Source organism: Dryobates pubescens, chromosome 14, assembly GCF_014839835.1.
Source record: "Dryobates pubescens isolate bDryPub1 chromosome 14, bDryPub1.pri, whole genome shotgun sequence".
Classification (NCBI taxonomy): Eukaryota; Metazoa; Chordata; class Aves; order Piciformes; family Picidae; genus Dryobates; species Dryobates pubescens.
In genome coordinates, this window is record NC_071625.1 from 26,628,087 (window position 1) to 26,634,860 (window position 6,774).

The following is a 6,774-nucleotide window of genomic DNA, read 5'->3' on the forward strand; positions in this document are numbered from 1 at the left end:
AATTGAACAACTGGCATAAATCAAACTGCTTGGAGTCTCAGCCATCTCTCCCAAGGAGGGGATAAATACCATCTAGCCAATTTAAGAAAGTGCTGTGAGGAGCAAATACTTGTGGCCCAGAGTCAAAAACATGCCAGTGCTGAGCTCTGTTTGGGTTTTGGAGGAGCAAATCCCTCATCCCAGGTGCTCTCCTTGAAGGATGCTTGTCTGCTGCCCCCCACCCCCATCCTCACTCCACTCACTGCAGCTCTGGCACAAATAGAGCAAGCCTTGTGGCAACAGGGAAAGTTAAAAGCACCAACAAGCTCTGCTCTGAGCAAATGCCACTGGCTGCTGCATGCTGAAGTTAAACCAAAGGAAAATCCACCCAAAACCTTTTCAGACTCAGAGGGCATGGTAAATACCCAAGCTCACCAAGGCAAAGACTCACACCTAATAGCATTCCAAAGCAGCAGCTTAAGGAACAGTGTAAAGATGGGGAAGCAGATGTGCTGCCATCTTCCAAGCACTCCCCTAACCTCTGACTGTTTGCAACTCAGGGACATTTAAAAGAGGAAGAAAAGGCCTTGGGGGTGCTGGTGGAGGAGAAGCTCAACAGGAGCCAGCAGTGAGCACTTGCAGCCCAGAGAGCCAAGCAGAGCCTGGGCTGCAGCAAGAGAAGTGTGGCCAGCAGGGCCAGGGAGGGGATTCTGCCCCTCTGCTCCACTCTGCTGAGACCACAGCTGGAGCTCTGTGTCCAGTTCTGGAGCCCCTAGGACAGGAAGGATCTGGAGGTGCTGGAAGGTGTCCAGAGAAGGGCCATGAGGATGAGCAGAGGGCTGGAGCTGCTCTGCTCTGGAGACAGACTGAGGGAGTTGGGGCTGTTCAGTCTGGAGAAGGCTCTGAGGAGACCTTCTTGTGGCCTTCCAGGATCTGAAGGGGACTCCAAGAAAGCTGGGGAGGGACTTTTGAGGGTGTCAGGGAGTGATAGGACTGGGGGGAATGGAACAAAGCTAGAAATGGGGAGATTGAGCTTGGATGTGAGGAAGAAGTTGTTCCCCATGAGGGTGGTGAGAGCCTGGCACAGGTTGCCCAGGGAGGTGGTGGAAGCCTCCTGCCTGGAGGTGTTTGCAGCCAGGCTGGATGTGGCTCTGGGCAAGCTGCTGTAGTGTGAGGTGTCCCTGGCCATGGCAGGGGGGTTGGAACTGGCTGATCCTTGAGGTCCCTTCCAACCCTGACAATTCTGTGATTCTATGATTCTAAAAGGCAAGGCCTGAGAGAACAAAATCCAGCTTAGAAGAGCCCCATCCATGTCCATGGGTCAAGTCCTTAGGACATACAAATCCATGCAGCACCTTCATGTATTTCTTAGCATTACAATAGATTTCCTTTGCTTAGATCAGAGTCCAATCTGACACCCAAGTCCATTTGTAGCTCAGCAGCTGCTTTCCTACTCCCTTCTAAAGGTTTTGAGGTTGGATCTGGGTGGGTGGGGTTCTACCCATCACCTTCCACTGCCTTTGAGCAACTGTAAACACAGAAGCTTTTCTGAAGAGGGTAGACAAGATTGCCCTGATGCTGAGGCTCTTCTGCAGGCTGATGGTTCACCATCAAGTCAGTGCTGAATAAAAGCCAGAAAAGGCACAGGGACTGCCCCAGGCTCTCCTGTGGGGCTGCCTGGCCCCGAGGCCCTGCGTGACCCCCTGGCAGCTGGATGGAGCGGGCTGCGACATGTCCTCAGGACAGCAGTGAAGGTGGGACAGCAATGCAGAGTATTATTTCAGGAGGCTCCCTGGCTCAGGCAGCACTTACTCACAGGGAGGGTTCTCGAGTTTTGCATTCATGTGGCTGCAAATAGGTGCAGGAGCTCATGCTGCACCGTGGAGCTCCAAGAGTGAGGTCAGAGGAGCAGGGAGTGATAATAACTAGGGCAAGAGGCACACAGCAGACCAGACTCTGCTGCCCAGGGCTGGGAGCCCCACTCTCTTCCACCACCCTTCTGATGCTTACAAGAAGTCCTGTTGGTGTTTGCTCTGTGGCTGTCACAGGTGCACTATTCACAGGCTCACAAAGGGCATCCTGTCCAACCCCCCTGCACTCAGCAGGGACACCTCCAGCTACAGCAGGCTGCACAGGGCCACATCCAGTCTGAGCTTGAATGTCTCCAGGGACAGGACCTCAACCACATCCCTGGGCAGCCTGTTACAGTATTTCACCACTCTCACTGTGCAGAACTTCCTCCTGGTGTTCAACCTAAATCTGCCCAGGTCCAGTTTCAATCCATTGCCCTTTGTCCTATCCCCACAGGCCCTTCTGAACAGTCCCTTCCCAGCCTTCCCTTTACATATTGAAGTGCATCTCTAACGTCTCCCCAGAGCCTTCTCTTCTCCAGGCTAAGCAGCCCCAATTCATTCACCCCATCTCCATAGCATAGGCTCCACAGGCCCTCCTCTGGACCTGCTCTTACAGGTCCATGTCCCTCTTGTGTTGGGGGTTGCAGAACTGGACGCAGCACTGCAGGTGAGGTCTCAGCAAAGTGGCAGAAAGCCCTCTCTTGACCTGCTGGCTATGCTTCATCACACATCCAGCCCACCATGTGTTCCCCTTCCATCCCCTGCCCTCTCACTCTCCCCATCATTGGCCTGCCAAGCTGTGATGAGGCAGCACAGGGCAGCCCTGTGTCTCTAAGACCCAGCAATTGCTTGCATGTGAAATGCTCCATCTGCCTAGGCAGAGGGCTTGAGGTTGCCTTTTCAGACCTTGCTCTTGTTTCACATGGTGCTAAAAGGGGTGAGAGGCCTTGCTTGGCAGTATGTTTTTCTCCTTTCCTCGCTCAGCACTGCCTGTTTTCACTTCTGCAGACCTGAGATAGCTCCTTGTGTCTGGACTCAGAACAACTCCAGTTTTCTATCACAGTATCACAGTATCACAGTAACTAAGGTTGGAAGAGACCCCAAGGATCATCAAGTCCAACCTGTTCCAACAGACCTCACAACTAGATCATAGCACCAAGTGCCACGTCCAATCTCCCCTTGAACACCTCCAGGGACGGCGACTCCACCACCTCCCTGGGCAGCCCATTCCAATGACGAATGACTCGCTCAGTGAAGAACTTTTTCCTCACCTCGAGTCTAAACCTCCCCTGACACAACTTGAGACTGTGTCCCCTTGTTCTGGTGCTGGTTGCCTGGGAGAAGAGACCAACCCCCACCTGGCTACAACCACCCTTCAGGTAGTTGTAGAGGGCAATGAGGTCGCCTCTGATCCTTCTCTTCTCCAGACTAAACAATCCCAGCTCCCTCAGCCTCTCCTCATAGGGCTTGTGCTCAAGGCCTCTCACCAGCCTTGTTGCCCTTCTCTGGACACGTTCAAGTGTCTCGATGTCCTTCCTAAACTGAGGGGCCCAGAACTGGACACAGGACTCAAGGTGTGGCCTAACCAATGCAGAGTACAGGGGCACAATGACCTCCCTGCTCCTGCTGGCCACACTATTCCTAATACAGGCCAGGATGCCATTGGCCTTCTTGGCCACCTGGGCACACTGCTGGCTCATGTTTAGGCGGGTGTCAATCAGCACCCCCAGGTCCCTCTCCGTTTGGCAGCTCTCAGCCACTCTGACCCCAGCCTGTAGCTCTGCATGGGGTTGCCGTGGCCAAAGTGCAGCACCCGGCACTTAGACTTATTAAATGCCATCCCATTGGACTCTGCCCATCTGTCCAGTCGGTCAAGGTCCCTCTGCAGAGCCTTTCTGCCCTCTAACTGACTAACATCTGTTCCCAACTTGGTGTCATCTGCAAACTTGCTGATGACTGACTCAACCCCCTCATCCAGATCATCAATGAAGATGTTAAAGAGGATGGGGCCCAGCACTGATCCCTGGGGGACGCCACTGGTGACTGGCCGCCAGCTGGATGTGGCACCATTCACCACCACTCTCTGGGCTCTGCCCTCCAGCCAGTTCCTAACCCAGCACAGAGTGTTGTGGTCCAAACCACGAGCTGACAGCTTAGCCAGCAGTTTACTGTGGGGGACGGTGTCAAAGGCCTTGCTGAAGTCCAGATAGACTACATCCACAGGCCTCCCCACATCCACCAGATGGGTCACCTGATCATAGAAGGAGATCAGGTTGGAGAGGCAGGACCTGCCCTTCCTAAATCCATGCTGGCTGGACCTGAGCCCTTGGCCATCCTTCAGGTGCGCAGTTATTGCCGCCAGGATAATCTGCTCCATCACTTTCCCTGGCACTGAGGTCAGGCTGACTGGTCTGTAGTTTCCAGGTTCCTCCATCCGTCCCTTCTTGTGGATGGGGACCACATTGGCCAGTTTCCAGTCACCTGGGACCTCTCCAGTGAGCCAGGACTGGAGGAAAATGATGGAGAGCGGCTTGGCCAGCTCATCTGCCAGCTCTCTCAGCACCCTAGGATGGATCCCATCCGGTCCCACGGACTTATGGGTGTCCAAGTGGCTCAGCAGGTCCCGGACTAATTCCTCATGGATTTCTGGGGCATTACACTGCTCCCCGACCCTATTACCCAGCTCAGGAGGCCACTCATCCTGGACTCCTACCTTGCTGTTTCTGCTTTTTCTCCAAGTGGTATAAAGGAGCAAAGCCTGTGAGCCATGCAACCTTTCAAGAGATGTTTGCAGCTTTCTTCTGCCCCTCATTTGTTATGTGTTTGGCTCCAGTCCTGGGCTGGAGCACTGTCAATACCAAGCACCATGCAAACAGGGAACAGAAAGGAGACTAGAAAGAAAGGTGACTAGAAGAGCATAAATCAGTGCTGTGATAGTAGTAAGAAGGGCTAGTACATGAGGGTATAGTGCCAGATAGGAAAAGAGAAGCAGGTAAGCTCTGCTTGTCTTCTCCTAGCCTCTACCACAGCCTTGCACACTGTGATTCCAGCATTTCCTTCCATTGATGATCCTTTCAGGTCCATCTTGGTCCTGTCACTTGCTGGTGAGTCATAGAATGGCTCAGGTTGGAAGGGACCTCAGAGATCATCTCCTTCAACCTCCCAGCCATGGGCAGGGACACCTCTCAGCTAGACTTGGCTGCTCAAAGCCTCATCCAGCCTGGCCTTAAACACTCCCAGGGAGGAGGCAGCCACAGCCTCCCTGGGCAGCCTATTCCAGAGCCTCACCACCCTCACACTGAAGAACTTCTCCCTCAGCTCCAGGCTAACCCTCCTTTCCCTCAGCTTCAAACCATTCCCCCTTGTCCTGTCTCTAGACACCCTCAGGAAAAGTCTCTCTGCAGCCTTCCTGGAGGATCCCTTCAGGTACTGGAAGGCAGCTCTAAGGTCCCCCCTGAGTCTTCTCTTCTCCATGCTGAACACCCCCAGCTCCCTCAACCTATCCTCATAGCAGAGCTGCTCCAGCCCTTGGATCACTTTTGTGGCCTCCTCTGCACTCACTCCAACAGCTCTGTGTCCTCCTTCTGCTGGGGACACCAGAGCTGGAAGCAGTGCATCTCTCCTCCAGACAGCCCCATTGGAGTGACATACCATTGCCACTACTTTTCTGGCAGAGAGGTGTCCCTGTCTCCCATGACAGGGAGGGTGCAGTAGACAATCTCTGAGGTCCCTTCCAACCTAAGCCCTTCTGTGATTCTATGAAAGAGAAAGCCTGTGCTCACTGGAGGGATGATTTGGGTTTGGTTCTCAGTCTTCAGGATTTGATTTTATCAATGCACTTCAGGTGTAAATACTAAACTTGCTTTTGGTAGCACATAAGACCCTTAATGGGAATGTTGTGAGTTCAAGCCTGCAGTGGGCAGTAGTGTCCTCCCTACTCTAGTCATGAGGTCTGTGGTGACAGGTTGGACTTGATGATCTTTGAGGTTTCATCCAACCTTAGTGATACTGAAAGAAATGTAATTTGGAGTGTGAGAGATGTGTCTTGAGAGACATAGAATCACAGAACTGTCAGGGTTGGAAGGGACCTCAAGGATCAGCCACTTCCAACCCCCCTGCCATGGGCAGGGACACCTCACACTGCAGCAGGTTGCTCACAGCCACATCCAGCCTGGCTGCAAACACCTCCAGGCAGGAGGCTTCCACCACCTCCCTGGGCAACCTGTGCCAGCCTCTCACCACCCTCCTGGGCAACAACTTCTTCCTAACATCCAATCTCAATCTACCCATTTCTAGCTTGGATCCATCCCCCCCCAGTCCTATCACTCCCTGACACCCTCAAAAGTCCCTCCCCAGCTTTCTTGGAGCCTCCTTCAGATACTTCAAGGCCACAAGAAAGTCTTCTGGGAGCCTTCTCTTCTCCAGACTGAACAGCCTCAACTCTCTCAGTCTGTCTCCATAGCAGAGCAGCTCCAGCCCTCTGCTCATCCTCGTGGCCCTTCTGTGGACACCTTCAAGCACCTCCAGACCCTTCCTGTCCTAGGGGCTCCAGACCTGGCCACGGTGCTCCAGGTGGGGTCTCACCAGAGCATCGACTGGGGCAGAGTTTTACCGTTGTTTCCCTCAAATAAAGAGCAGGCTATCTGGATGGCTGTGATGCCCAAGTGCTCTCCTAGCACAGGGCCTGGGATGCTTGCTTTGTTTGCACTGGCCACCATTAAACAATCTGCATACCATAAGCTGCAAGGAAAGGTCAGCCCAAAGGTCACACCTTTCAAGGGTGCCACTTCAAAGACATTTATCTCCCTTACAACACCATTAAGTCCCCTGGTAATGGTCTATTGTCTTTCATCATCTCACCCCCTTCACCTGCCTGTTATCTTTGGCCAAGCCTCCCAACGCAGGGTGCAGGGCCAGCAGGTGCTGGGTGGCTACTGCTAGC